Here is a 15,828-nt window from a genome sequence, read left to right on the forward strand (position 1 = left end):
TGCAGCCCTGGCCAGCACATTCTCCAGATCTCTCACCAACTGAAAATGTCTGGTCAATGGTGGCCGAGCAACTGGCTCGTCACAATACGCCAGCCACTACTCTTGATGAACTGTGGTGTCATGTTGAAGCTGCATCGGGAGCTGTACCTGTACACACCATCCAAGCTCTGTTTGACTCAATGCCCAGGCGTATCAAGGCCGTTATTACAGCCAGAGGTGGTTGTTCTGGGAACCATTTTTTCAGGATCTATGCACCCAAATTGCATGAAGATGTAATCACATGTCAGTTCTAGTATAATATATTTGTCCAATGAATACCCGTTTATCATATGCATTTCTTCTTGGTGTAGCAATTTTAATGGCCAGTAATGTATGATTTCTCTTTTTTAGATATGCCCATGCCTCTTCAACTGAACTGGCTACTGTGATATTCCTTATCACAGTAGCCACACCCTTAGAAAACTTCAAATGCATCTCATCATCCCTCAGTACTTCAGGATCTCACTTCCTGCCACACTGATTCTTCATATGATTCTCTTAAACTTCAGTCTTCTCTTCATCATTACTAAATTATGATTTGAGTCTACATATGCTGCTCCTATGTATGCCTTACAATCCAAAGTCTGATTTGGCAATCTCTGTTAGACGATGATGAACTGCTGTTGGAGTCTTTCCCTGTCTCCGAGTATTTTCCAAGTATAACCCCCACCCCCTCCTATTGTGATTCTTGGCCAGAGTACTATAATCCATTCAGCATAAGAATCAACCTAATGTAAACATTGCACTAAGGATTCTTCTGTGTTTGTTGGAACCTCATTGGATTTCCATGTCATGCGGGACTACAGCCAAACTGTCATGTACAATAATAAGGGTACGTTTTGTGCTGTGCGTTACATGCACATTGACTTAGCGATAATATTGGACAACGGCTTTACCAGCACATTTAACCTGGACAGCATTGCCCAGTCAGCTGGTACAGCTAGCCTGCAATAATGTGGCCAGCTGCAGTTCACACGTAAAAGAAATGAGCAGCAGAGGAGCAGCACAGCTTCGAATATCATTTAATTTTTAAGCAGAATGAAATAATACATTGCAAATATCCCACAATAAGCTCCTTAGATGACTAGACAAAAACCATAACATGTAATCATTTTTAGCTAATGTACTATTGTAATTAAAAATGAGAATGATGAAAATTCCTGACTTAACCACTGGGTAATTTTTCTGAATAAGCTGTGTGCAACATTAAGAGAGTATTGAAGGATTTCACCGTATAGTTAAATATTGAAGCCACTGAAGTTATTACTTACAGTCAGTCATCTGGTAATCTCTTAGCTCCTTCCTTATCCAAATCCGAGAGATACATTTTAGTTCTGGAAGTGTCACTTGCTACATTGATAATGAGCCTACCAACAACAGAATCCACGAAGCCAACCAGGAGCAGCATTTTCTCTTCTTCTTTTATTACGAGCTGCTCTATATCCTGCCAGCATTTGGCAGTGACATGTGATAAAGCTGCATGTGTTAGTTCCAGTATATCTGCATAACAGTCTTATTACTTCTCGGGCCAAATTCCACAGCTTGGCTCCAGATCAGTTCTATTGGGTTCATATTGTAATGGTACAGAAGCAAATGTAAAAATCCTGCATTTTACTGTGAAAATGATTGTTTTTCATGCTTCTACAATACTTATCTGCCTCTGTCATATAAAACAATGGACAAGTCCAAATAAAGAGGATTTAGTTGTTTATTTTTGCCTTAAAATTAAATTGTTATGTTTCCTTAATTTAAATACCTTTTACAAACAGTCTTTCAAAAAAAACCGACAATTAAGAATTTGTATTTGAAACGGAAACAGGAATTTCATGTCCAACATGTAGTTAAAAACAAGAAGACATGCATTATTTATAAAAAAAATATGATGAGCTTTATTATTACGAGATGTAGGCATTTCAAAATGAATGGAAAAAAAAAATTATAAGTGGGAAATTTGAACCAACACATGAATAATCGCTACCAACTGTGTTACACATTCCATGCTAGTTTGCTTATCAACCACGTTATATACAACACTGGGAAAACATCAAAGTTGATTATCTCCTTGAATCTATGAAAAATATTAAGAACAGCTTATTTCTCAGCACTTTTTAACCATGTTCCACACTCGTGTTTCACTATGGAACAGAAGGCAACCCCAGCCATTTTTATACTGCGCAATAACAGCGTGACAATCAGAGCACAACAGTGCAGAGACTGTGACTGTACACGACTTCTGAAATTAAAACTACATAGTTAAATCATGATTGAGAAAAACATTGGTCACTGTTAGTACATTTGAATATCTTGAAGTTTCATTTAACGTAACTTAGTAATAAGATATCTAATACATAAGCAGGACCTACTTCCAAGAGTGTTACAACACCAGTGTACTTGTGCTACAGCTTATGACCAATCATCGTGTTTGTGTTTGTTTAGATCAGATTTATTCTTATGATGAACAGATTATAGCTGTTATTAACTGAAATTTATTGCAGAATTCAGTTAGCCTTCCTCCACTCTCTTTCTTACTGCCTAGATCAGGGATCTCCAAACTACAGCCCATGGGCCAACACTGCTGACAATCACCATCAGTCTTGCCCAAGGTAACAGGTCAGAGGTGCAGGATATCTGCCCACCACCATTCTTTTTTACTACAGTCAAACTTTGCTTACTCTGCATTTCCCATAATGAGTGATTCACACAATGAGAAGAAAAAAAATGCAAGAAACCAAGAAACGGATTCGCTTAATGGATGATGTTTCACACGAAGGGTCTATTTAGCGTTATTTTTTTGAGTCTTTCATAACCAGTTCACAAACCACTAATGTAAATGAACACTAGGTCACACATTCTCCTACACACTACTGCTCTATAAAACAGCTCTGACTATGCTGTATTCAGTACCCTGTACTGATCGCACAAATGTTGTCAGTTGCACTACTGCTCAGGCATCCACAATCATATTGCAAATCCTCTGTAACAATGTTGCAAGGTCTGTTCTTTGCTGGCACATCACAACTCTTTCCCTTGTAGTACTTATTTATAAATTCCAAGTCTGATTTGTTATCGTTAACTAACACAAATACCTTAAAGATGCCTGTAAGGCAGTAGGTAAGCAAGCTAAAAGTTTAATTAATGTTACTGCTTTTTTTCCCTTTTCCGACAAATTTTAAAGCACAACCATCAACAAATATCTTCTGATAACTTTCTTCTAAAATAGGACATAAAAAACTAAAAACTTCGCCCGAAAAGGCCATGAAGGCCCAACGGTACCGACCAGCTGCCGTGTCATGCTCAACCCACAGGCGTCACTGGATGTGGATATGGAGGGGCATGAGGTCAGCAGACTGCTCTCCCGGCCATATGTCAGTTTATGAGACAGAAGCCACTACTTCTCAATCAAGTAGCTCCTAAGTTTGCCACACAAGGGCTGAATGCACCCCCCTTTCCAACAGCGCTGGGCACACCAGATGGTCACCCATCCAAGTACCAGCCCAACAGTGCTTAACTTTGGCGATCTATAAATCTGTTTGGAGTACCCATTTTTTTGGAATGGGATGCATTGACCTATTCTACATGGATCCCTATAGAAAAAAGTGTTTCACTTAATAAATGTTAATTATAAGTAAGATCCAGTAATCAGTTATGCTCATTAAGTGAAGTAAGACTGTACAGCATAAAATTTACACTGCAAATGAATCACACAAAATATGTTCAAGAATTGGTATTTTTTTTTATGACCAATTAAGTCACATGTCAACTGACATAAATAATGTAACTGAATATTTTAATGCAATTCATTATATGAGATTTCCTGAAACTTTACTGCACACACACACACTGAGGTGACAAAAAGTCCTTGGATTTCTCCTAATTTTATGTTAGATCTCCTTTTGCCTGGCACAGTGCAATTACTATACATGGCATGGACTCAGCAAAGCATTGGAAGTCCTGTGCAGAAATGTTGAGCCATGCTGCCTCTATAGCTATCCGTAATTGGGAAAATGTTGCTGGTGCAGATTTTGTGCCCCAACTGACCTCTCCATTATGTCCGATAAATGTTCAATGGGAATCATGTTGGGTAATCTAGGTGGCCAAATCATTCGATTGAATTGTCCAGAATCTTCTTCAAACCAATAATGAACAACTGCGGCCTGGTGACATGGTGCATTGCCACACATAAAAATTTAATCGTTGTTTGGGAACACGAAGTCCATGAATGGCTGCAAATAGTCTCCAAGCAGCCAACTGTAACCACTTCCAATCAATGATCAGTTCAGATGGACCAAAGGGTCCAGTTCATTCTTTGTAAACACAGCTCACAACTTTATGGAGCCACTACCAGCTTGCACATTGCCTTAGTGACAACTTGGGTCCATGACTTTATGGAGTCTGCATCACACTCGAAGCCCACCTGTGTTGTTACCAGATGAAATTGGCACTCACCTGAGCAGGTGTCCAGGATCCACCCAGTACGATCATGAGACCAGAAGAGGTGTTGCAGGAGGCGTCATGCTGTTAGCAAAGGCACTCACCTTGGTTGTCTTAACCCCTTAATGCCAAATTTTGCCACACTCTCCTCATGTATACTTTCATTGCAGATCCCACATCAATTTCTATGGTTATTTCATGCAGTGTTGCTTGTCTATTAGCACTGATGACCCTACACAAACATCACTGCTCTCAGTCACTAAGTAACAGCCATCACCCATTACATTGTCCATGGTGAGAGATAATGCCTGAAACTTGGTAATTTTGACACACTCTAGATACTGTTGATCTCAGATTAATGAATTCCTTAACGATTTCCGAAATGGAATGGCCCATGTGGCTAGTTCCACACTCAAAGTCTGGTAAGTACTGCCAGGGAGCCATAATCACCTGAGTACAAATGACAGCTCCACTACTGAACTGCCTTTTTAGCCTTGTATATGTGATACTACCATAATCTGTATATATACATATCACTGTCCCATGACTTTTGTCACCTCAGTGTACAACATCTACATCTACATCTACATTTATACTCCGCAAGCCACCCAACGGTGTGTGGCGGAGGGCACTTTACGTGCCACTGTCATTATCTCCCTTTCCTGTTCCAGTCGCGTATGGTTCGCGGGAAGAACGACTGTCTGAAAGCCTCTGTGCGCGCTCTAATCTCTCTAATTTTACATTCGTGATCTCCTCGGGAGGTATAAGTAGGGGGAAGCAATATATTCGATACCTCATCCAGAAACGCACCCTCTCGAAACCTGGCGAGCAAGCTACACCGCGATGCAGAGCGCCTCTCTTGCAGAGTCTGCCACTTGAGTTTGTTAAACATCTCCGTAACGCTATCACGGTTACCAAATAACCCTGTGACGAAACGCGCCGCTCTTCTTTGGATCTTCTCTATCTCCTCCGTCAACCCGATCTGGTACGGATCCCACACTGATGAGCAATACTCAAGTATAGGTCGAACGAGTGTTTTGTAAGCCACCTCCTTTGTTGATGGACTACATTTTCTAAGGACTCTCCCAATGAATCTCAACCTGGTACCCGCCTTACCAACAATTAATTTTATATGATCATTCCACTTCAAATCGTTCCGCACGCATACTCCCAGATATTTTACAGAAGTAACTGCTACCAGTGTTTGTTCCGCTATCATATAATCATACAATAAAGGATCCTTCTTTCTATGTATTCGCAATACATTACATTTGTCTATGTTAAGGGTCAGTTGCCACTCCCTGCACCAAGTGCCTATCCGCTGCAGATCTTCCTGCATTTCGCTACAATTTTCTAATGCTGCAACTTCTCTGTATACTACAGCATCATCCGCGAAAAGCCGCATGGAACTTCCGACACTATCTACTAGGTCATTTATATATATTGTGAAAAGCAATGGTCCCATAACACTCCCCTGTGGCACGCCAGAGGTTACTTTAACGTCTGTAGATGTCTCTCCATTGAGAACAACATGCTGTGTTCTGTTTGCTAAAAACTCTTCAATCCAGCCACACAGCTGGTCTGATATTCCGTAGGCTCTTACTTTGTTTATCAGGCGACAGTGCGGAACTGTATCGAACGCCTTCCGGAAGTCAAGGAAAATGGCATCTACCTGGGAGCCTGTATCTAATATTTTCTGGGTCTCATGAACAAATAAAGCGAGTTGGGTTTCACACGATCGCTGTTTCCGGAATCCATGTTGATTCCTACATAGTAGATTCTGAGTTTCCAAAAACGACATGATACTCGAGCAAAAGACATGTTCTAAAATTCTACAACAGATCGACGTCAGAGAGATAGGTCTATAGTTTTGCGCATCTGCTCGACGACCCTTCTTGAAGACTGGGACTACCTGTGCTCTTTTCCAATCATTTGGAACCTTCCGTTCCTCTAGAGACTTGCGGTACACGGCTGTTAGAAGGGGGGCAAGTTCTTTCGCGTACCTGTGCGGTTTGCAAAACACCTGCTGACTCATACAGAGCCAAAGGTAACCACTCTAAGTGTCAAGTCTTCTCAGACAATTCAGTCAATATATTTCAGCAATATCATTTACTCTTCAAGCTACAGTGTTTGCTGACAACCAAATGTTCTGAAATAAATTAGCTTTTTCTGGACACTCTTCTTCAACTGCTGCAATTGTACCATCATTTATCAATTTGCCATCAGGAAATGGTTTTCCATGTTGTAACTGTTGGCTTCTGGTAAATTTGGAATAATTCTTAGAACGTTTGGTCTCTAAATGATGTTTTATATTGTTTTCTTTGAGAACTGATATTGTTTCATTTCAAATTATTCTCATCATATTATTACTCAACCCAATCGCAAACTACTGATGTCCTCATTGTTCTTTAAAATTTCTGCACTCACTATCTAGCTTCCATTTCTTTTCCATATTTACTGAAATACACAAAAAAGGGATGTAATTGTGTATCAAAATGATGCCAATTAATAATATGAAAAGCAAGGGTTCTGAGTACAAAAATTCAGTGGATTTACCTCTAAGATAAATATTCATTTAAATACATTGCATCTTTCCTAAAAAACTGTAGTTTCAGTGTTATACATTTAGCATTGTTTGAAGTAGTCATAACAATACATTAAGTGCAGCTAGTCATGAAATGACAATTTGTGCATAATTCAACTCTACAGTATGATGGTATGATGAGCTATAGTCTGTCAAACTTTTCTTGCACCATGCCATTGGTGACTGCATGGAACAAAATCTACATCTACATATATACTCTGCAAGCCACCATAAAGTGTGAGGTGGATGGTACCCTGTACCATTACTAATCATTTCCTTTTCTATTCTGTTTGCAAAGAGAGAGAGGGAGAAACAACTGTCTGTAAGCCTCCATATGAGCACCAATTTGTCTTATCTATCTTTCAGGTCTTTAGGTGAAATGTATGTTGGCAGCAGTAGAATCATTTTGCAGTCAGCTTCAAATGCCATTTCTCTAAATTTTCTCACTAGCATTTCTCAGAAAGAATGTCACCTTCCATCCAGTGATTCCCATTTGGGTTCCTGAAGCATCTCTGTAATACAAGCATGCTGTTCAAACATACAGGTAACAAATCTAGCAGCCTGACTCTGAATTGCTTTGATGTCTTCTTTTAATCAGGTCTGATGTGGAACACAAAAACTTGAGCAATACTCAAGAATAGGTTGCATTAGTGTTCTACATGCAGTCTACTTTACAGATGAACCACCCTTTTTCCAAAATTCTCCCAATAAACCAAAGCTGACCATTTGCCTTCCTTTCTACAATCCTTACATTCTCATTCCATTTCATACTGCTTTACAACATTATGCCCAGATAAACATCACTGTGTCAAGCGGAACACAACTAATGATGGATTTCAACTTTACAGGTTTGTTTTACTCACTCATATGAATTAACTTACATTATTCTACATTTAGAGCTAGCTACCATTCATCACATCAACTAGACATTTTGTGAAGTCATCTTGTATCCTCCTACAGTCGCTCAACATGATACCTTACTGATCATTTATGTATATAGAGAGTAACAGCAGTCCTATCACACTTCCTGGACCACTCCTGACAATACCCTGGTCTTTGATGAACACTTGCCACAGAGGACAAAATACTGGAGTCTATTACTTAAGAAGTCTTCAAAGCCACTCACATACCTGGGAACCTATTGTATATGCTCATACATTTATTAACAGCCTGCAATGGGGTACCATGTCAAATTGCTTTTGGAAATCTGCCTTTTGCCCTTCATCCATAGTTCGTAGTATATCGTGTGAGAAAAGGGCATGCCAAGTTTTGCCAAGCGGTGCTTTCTCAAACTGTCCTGATTTGTGGATGGAAGCTTTGCTGTTTCAAAGAACCACTATTGCTGCCACGTGGTGAGGAATTTTGTGGTGGGAAGATATAATTAAGTGCTGATACCATATGCTTCTCGTGTTATGATCTAACCATTTGCTGTGATGTTTTAAAGATGCACAGAAATAAAAAGATTTTGTGAAAGTTCAGTGTAATGAGCTCCACAAGGAGTATTTATTTGCAGCAATGCATACGAAATTAAATAAGGCCACAGTTCAAGGTCAAGCAAAAAGTGGTTTACTGCATAATGATGACTGTAGTGCCACTCAGTGCCTGCTCGTAAAGATGGGCAGCAGTGGTAAGCTTCACAAAAACTTCTGGATTGTATCAAGGAGTTCCGAGCAGTCCTAAGGTATCAGGTCTCAAGAAAACTTAGATTATATCCAGTTCTTGACCCCTAGGACTTAGTGGATGAGTCAGTGTGGCACTTAGGCTAAAATATTTGCAGACCCCTGGCCTTGATCATATTCTCATGTAAATCTTTCTTCTATTCCTTCCCCTACAACTGCATTCCACTCCCCCATGATTATTAGATTTCATCTCCCTTTACATACTGAGTTTCCCATTCAGTATCGTCATATACTTTATCTCTCCATCTTCTGTTTGTGACATCGGCACATATACCTACCTGAAGTGTCACTGTCAGCATTGGTTTGCTGTCAGATCTGATGAGAGAGAGCCTATCAGTGAAATTGTCACAGTAGCTCTCTCTGCCCTCTTCCCTATTCATAACTAATCCTACTCCCACTATAATATTTTCTGCTGCTGTTGATATTACCTTATATTCATCTGACCACAAGTACTTATCTTCTTTCCATTTCACTTCCCTGGCGTCCACTATACTAGATTGAGCCTTTGTTCAGATTTTATAGCTTTCTTGCATTCAAGTTTTTCACACTCCACATTCTGATTCATAGAATGTTACCCCACTGTTGGTTATTCTATCTTTTTCTTGTAGTCACATCTCCCTTGGCAATCCCCTCTAGGAGATCCAGATCTTTTGAGAATCAAGGGATCACCATGACATTTTTTCAACCACAGGCCATATGTCTTGTGGATACACAATTTGTCATTAATGCAGTGGTTTCCATTGCCTTCTATATCCTCATGCTGTTAATGATAGTTGATTCTTCCACCTTTTAGGTACAATTTATCACCCCAAGGGTAAGAGAGTGCCCTGAACCTCTGACCGCTCCTCTGCCCTCTTTGACATGGCTGTTGGCAGAATGAGGGTGACTTTTATGTGAGAAATCTTTGGCTGCCATTGCCAATGATTTTTATTCAAAATTTAAGCACTAACTGGGTTCCCACTCAGGACCCATGAAGTTTTGATTGCTAGTCAGATACACTACCCCTAGACCATGAGTCTAGATGCAAGAATTTCTGTACCTTTGACATCTGTAGGTCCACCTCCATAGTTAAGTGGTCATAGCAGCTGACTGCCATGTGGGGCATCTGAATTCAATTCTCAGTACTGCCACAGATTTTTCCTTGGTGTGAGGACTGGTATGGAGTGCCCTATGCCTTATGAGGCCAACTGAGGATCTACTTAAATGATTAGTAGTGGTTTGTAGATCAAGAAACCTGACAACAATCAGGAGAATGATGTGCTGACCACATGTGCCTCCATGTTGCTTCTGATGATGCCTCTGGAAGATGACGTGGCAGTTGGTTGGACCCAATTAGCCTGTCAGTGCCAGAACACAGAAATTTACCTATCTATCCAACCTATCACTTATAAATGAGCAAACATATGTACAACTAATTTTATTATAATTTTAATAATACAAAAATTGGGCAGGAGAGATGCATAAAGTTGTTATTTATACATAGATGCTCAAATATTTGATCTGCATTTTTATTATTTTGTTTGAGGTACTCCTTGTGTGGTGTGTGGTGGATGAGCTCCACAGCACAGGTTCCTATGTCACAGTACATTCTGGTTGGGGCTATCAACACTGTACAGAGCGTCAAGAAGGGCCTCAAGTACTCCATCCCCATGCACTTCAATTAACATGCAAAATAACGATGTTAATGAAGAATAAATGAGTGAAAGTCTTGTAAAATTTAGATATAGTATGAACTTAGCTACTGCTCAAACCAGATAATTGTACTCACATATACAAACCAAAAATTCAATGGTATTTGGAAATAGAAGAATTATTTCATTCAGTAAAAGCTAGAAAATAATAAACAATAAATCATATGATTAAAGGGGAATTTTACTATTGAAAATGATAAAAAATCAAGCTGCAATAATTGGAGAACTAAAATAAGATAATAAGAAGTTCAACTTTGATGGATATTACATGGGTGTTGGGTTTGAAAGTTTGGAAAGGAGAAGAGCCATGTTGAAAAACAAATACTCATCACTATAATTTCAACTTGATGCTCAGACACACTCTGATACTAAGAACCACCTTTCACTAGCAGTAGGTGTATAGTGTGAAACTCGGTTCAGAAAATCGACACTTGATGCTTTAAGGAAGAGGTGGATATGTATAATTACAGTTATTTTTTACCAAGTAAAAAGTAATGAATTCTCAACTGAAGCAATTCATAAAAGCAGCAATGTATTGTCCAATATCTAGATATTAATAAGGACATATAATTTCTGCAGGGTTGTCACAGGAAACATTCACATATGTGTAGCAGCAAGCTTGTATGGCAACTAACAAGTAAAGAATGAGAAAGAATCAAGGCTTACATTCAGAATGGAGCTTTATTTAATACACATGTATGTAATGTTTTGCAGGAAAGCTATGGACTGCATTTCAGAATCCCTAATGATGTCTCGAATGTTTGTAAATGATTGGTTGTTTGTAAATGGTGGGTCTAATGGGACATCAAAGTTTATACAGTTAATCTTCTTGTAGAAACAACTATTGAGCAGTTCTTCCATTTTAGAAGCTACTCATACCCTTAGGAAAATTGAAAAAAGAACAGTAGGCTAGATGGTTTTTAGATGCTACTCTTCTTCATGGGAAAAGACAAGAAATAACAGTAGGCTTGATGGCAGTTAAATTAAATAGGTGAAATCTAGGTGTATTCATTTTCAACAGGATAAGTAAATTAAACTGGTGGGTCATGGATCTAATGATTGTGATTCACCATATTGATATAAAATGACTACATTAATTAAATTAATTACTTACTACTTTTGTCTCATTTTAATGCAGCTCCATGATTTTTGCTTAGCTTTTAATATAATTTCATTTATTAGTGATAAAAAACTAAATTATTCACCTCCAACATCCTGTTTTCTTGTATTCATTAACATAGCATGGACTTGGACAAAGTTCAGATGATTTTGTTTTCTATCACTCATCAATTTTCCCCAAATGCCCTATGAAATGGCTAGACATGTATTTTACTACAAACCAAATTCTTGAAAGAGAACAAGGAAATGCGTAAAGAAGATTTATGAAAGTGACATTATGATTTAACAGAGTTTGATGATAAAAATAATAAAGTAACAGCAGTAAATAACAGAATAATATACGAAAATGCAGAAACACTGACAGAACAAAAACAAAATAAAATAGGCAAAGAAAGAATGGAAACAATAGTTTTCTCCCAGGAACTAGTCCTGAAATTTGTTTTTTATTTCAGATAGAGTTATTCAGGTTGAATAGATGACCAATTAACTGCAACCAAGGTGATGCACATGTGCGCGCCCCCCCACACACATACATACATACACACACACACACACACACATCCTGTGACTGCAAGAAATTAGCAGTAACAAAACAAACAAACAAACCCTGCCAAATGGATACTTCCCCTTTCTCTTATTCCTCAGAACCAAGTTACAGTCAGGCAGGAGATAAGAAGACTCTTATGTGTCAGCTGAAAAACTTAAAGGGAAATCATCATTATAACTTATCATTTACAGAAGCAAATGAAAAGATAAATAAAATAGTAAATGTAAATTATTTGTCAAAGTCTGTCAATGGTGACAACTTAAATAAACGTTTTACCATTTTGAATAATATAAACCTCAGTTATAGTCATATGTGCTCTATTTTTCTTTTTACTGTGAGACTATAACCAACAATAATTTATATGCACCTCAAACAGAAAATAGTCCACTCTGTCATCAGAGTTGGACATTTCACAACTTTCTCATTTATTATAAGCTTTACAACAGAACTTTATACATGAAATAGATACTGATATGCTTTTACTTGGCGAAGTTAAATTTGATGTATGGGTCCAAATAGGCTTGTTGGAGGATACTCTGTTTCATGCAATATAAAGGTGAAGAACAATTTTCTATTCCATCTATAAACAACAAATTTATCCCAGAACACAATTTATAAATGGGAATTCTAGGTTGTGGTATATATTGCACACAAGACCTGTTATCTTATCCCTAATCACTCATATAAAACTCTTGTTCAATAACTATAACTTATTAATTCAATGCCCACTGGCATGAAAACCACAATTACCAGATTAATATAATATACAAACAGAAATTTTGTCCTTGAAACATTGCAATATCTTATGATGGAGGTAAGAAGGTATGCACTGCACTGCATATCCTTCACTGATTCTGCAATCAAATAGGAGTAAGTCTCACTTTACAACTGATTCCTCTCATTTCTCTGAATATATCTGAAGATTTGTTTCTGCCCAAGCCTCTTTATCTTACCTTGCAGTATCACTTACTCAAAATAAAAGACCTGCTCAAACTTCTCTTGATCTCCCAGTTCATATCAGCAGAGGAAGTTATCACAGACCAGACAAATAATATGGAAACCCCACAGCAGATTGTACAAATGATAGTGTGGTTTAGCACAACAACATTTATGGTTAAACTGTAACCACATTAACAAACTTGTATGTAAAAGATAAACTTCACATCAGACACTACAGAACAGTTATGTAAATTTGCAGGTACTGGAGCAGCACTGAATCCACATGGAGTTGAAAACTGCAGTGTTCCCAAATGTTGTGGAACATGCATGCCCTGTTAATCCCCAACTAGTACCCTAGTAAGGAACAAAGCACAAGTAGTTAGGAGTATGTGATGTATATTTTCACAGTTAATTATTTAAAGTGCATTACCCAATTATAAACATTTAATCAGATACTGCTGCTACTTATTTGGTGCTAAAGAAGTTATTCCAGTAGCAATACATCACTTAGTCAGAGATGATCCACTGCTATTAGGAGGAAATGTTCCTGTTAATAATGAAAATAGCTGACACCATTGATTTATACTTTTATGTAAGACCAGGGAAATATTTTTGTGCTCTGTCTATATAGAGTAAAAACAAAGACAATGTTATGAGCTCAAACTTGATGAGGTTTCTCAAACTTCTTCCACGCCCACCAGCATGGACTGTCAAAATATCAGTAAAGTGATATCTAACATGTGCTTTTCGCTCACAGTTTCTTGAAGGCCATGGATAAAAGTAATCAAGTGGATGTATTATTTCTTGACTTCCATAAGACACATTTGACTGAGTATCACATCAATACTTATTTACAAACATACAATCATTGAGGGTATACAGATTTCTTTGATTGGGTTGAGGCTTTCTTTGTAAGGAGTATGAGACATGACATTTTAGATGGCATGTCATTGACACATGTAGAAGTCAGTTCAGGTGTAGTGCAAGGAAATGTGTCGGGATCCTTGCTGTTCATGTTGTATACGAATCACCTGGTAAACACTATTAACAGTAACCACAGAATTTGTGTCCATAATGCAGTTACCTATAACAAGGTACTATTCTGGAGAGGTGGAGAGGGTGGGGGCAGGAAGAGCACAAATATAGACAGAGATTGATGTAGTTTCTAAATGATCCAAGCACGACTTGTGTTTAATGATCAGAAATTTAAAAATTTCATGCAAAAAAAAAAAAAAAAATGCAGTAAAGTAGTATCCTATGAGTAAAACAGCAATGTATCTCTACTGGTATCAGACAACTCATACAAACAGATGGTGTAGCAGTTCATGGGGAAATCAAATAGAATGATCATATAGACTCATCGGAAAATAAAGAAGGTGGCAGACTTTGGTTCATTGGTAGGATATAGGAAAATGCAGACTGTCTACAAAGGAATTGGCTTACAAAATACTTGTGCATATCCCTAGATACCATGTAGACTAGATTACACTAATTACAGCACACACAGAGGTACTAAACCAGCCACTCTTCCTACATTCCATATGAAACTTGAATGGGAAGAAACTCTAATACAGGGCAGAATGGGACGTATCTTCTGCTATGCATTTCACAACAGTTTGAAGAGAATGGATATAAATGTAAAAGTATTGTTTGCTGCTACTGCAGATGAACTTCAACCACAAATGGAGAAACTTAATAGAGTAAGTTTAAAAACTGGCCCAAAATCAGTTGCAATAAGACTAATACAATGTGTAATGAAAACATTGGAAAAGTACAAATTATCAATGAGGTCATAAACCCATTTACGAGTTTTGTGTTTAGGATGGTTGAAGAAGACAAGTGGAGGGACAGAAAGAGAAATAAACAGAAGGGTAAAATGGGCTTTCATCTAAATATGTGTGTGGGCACATTTCAATGAGAGAATAAACTGATGAAGGCATAACAACTCTCTGTTTACTGACTATAGTGGCGTGAGCATTGTTTTTGATAATATTTGAACCAGAAACAGACAGCTCACAACCTAGCATGGTAGTCTCAATTATGATACCATTTTTAAAATGCCAAATAAGTATACTGTAATAACTTTAGATTTTGGAAAGATTAGTTGTGCCAAATAAATTAGTGCTTATATGTATATCAACTTTCGGAATATTTCTCCCCTTTTTGTACTGTCTCCTTTGGGAGGTCTGGTGTTACGATAAGACGAGACTGGCATTGGCACATGAAAGAGGTGATATTAGATATCTCCCAGCTTCCTAGTGATAAAGCATTAGTCTTCAGAGTATCCAGATCAAAGTAGTTCACACATGCCCTTTTAATAGCTGAAAATGATCAGACTCCTTTTTAAGTTTTAGCAACACTGCCTGGTTTTCCACTACCGAAAAGGTACAATTTTATGATAGCATAACTAATTCATTGATTTGAACAAAACATACAGCATGACTATAATTCAAAGACATGTAAAAAAAAACCTTCTCTGTATAAAGCTGACCCTTGACTTATGTTATTGTGCAATACATACCAGGATAACAAAAACCAAATTTGATTGTTATCAAGGCCATATCTGAGACAGACAGAGAATTTACTATCTACTTTCCAACACTTCATCCATATGACAAGTGATTACCTTTCCTTCTAATCACTACTTGTATTTCATGATGGTTTTCTGTTACCATATCAATTGTTGCAAACATTTGACTCTTCTCTGCATGTAAATTAATAATCACAAGAGATTGGCAAAATATCAATACTTACGTCTGCCGTAATAACACTGTGTTTGGAAACAAGATTTCAGTGTTC

General features: G+C 37.8%; 1 protein-coding gene across 3 annotated transcripts in view; it reads right to left on the minus strand.

Annotated features, from left to right (window-relative positions):
- LOC126183396 (leukocyte tyrosine kinase receptor) overlaps positions 1–15,828 on the minus strand; it is a 974,779-nt gene that overhangs the window by 189,774 nt on the left and 769,177 nt on the right. The gene's annotated exons all lie outside the window — the stretch shown is intronic.

Source organism: Schistocerca cancellata, chromosome 1, assembly GCF_023864275.1.
Source record: "Schistocerca cancellata isolate TAMUIC-IGC-003103 chromosome 1, iqSchCanc2.1, whole genome shotgun sequence".
Lineage (NCBI taxonomy): Eukaryota > Metazoa > Arthropoda > Insecta > Orthoptera > Acrididae > Schistocerca > Schistocerca cancellata.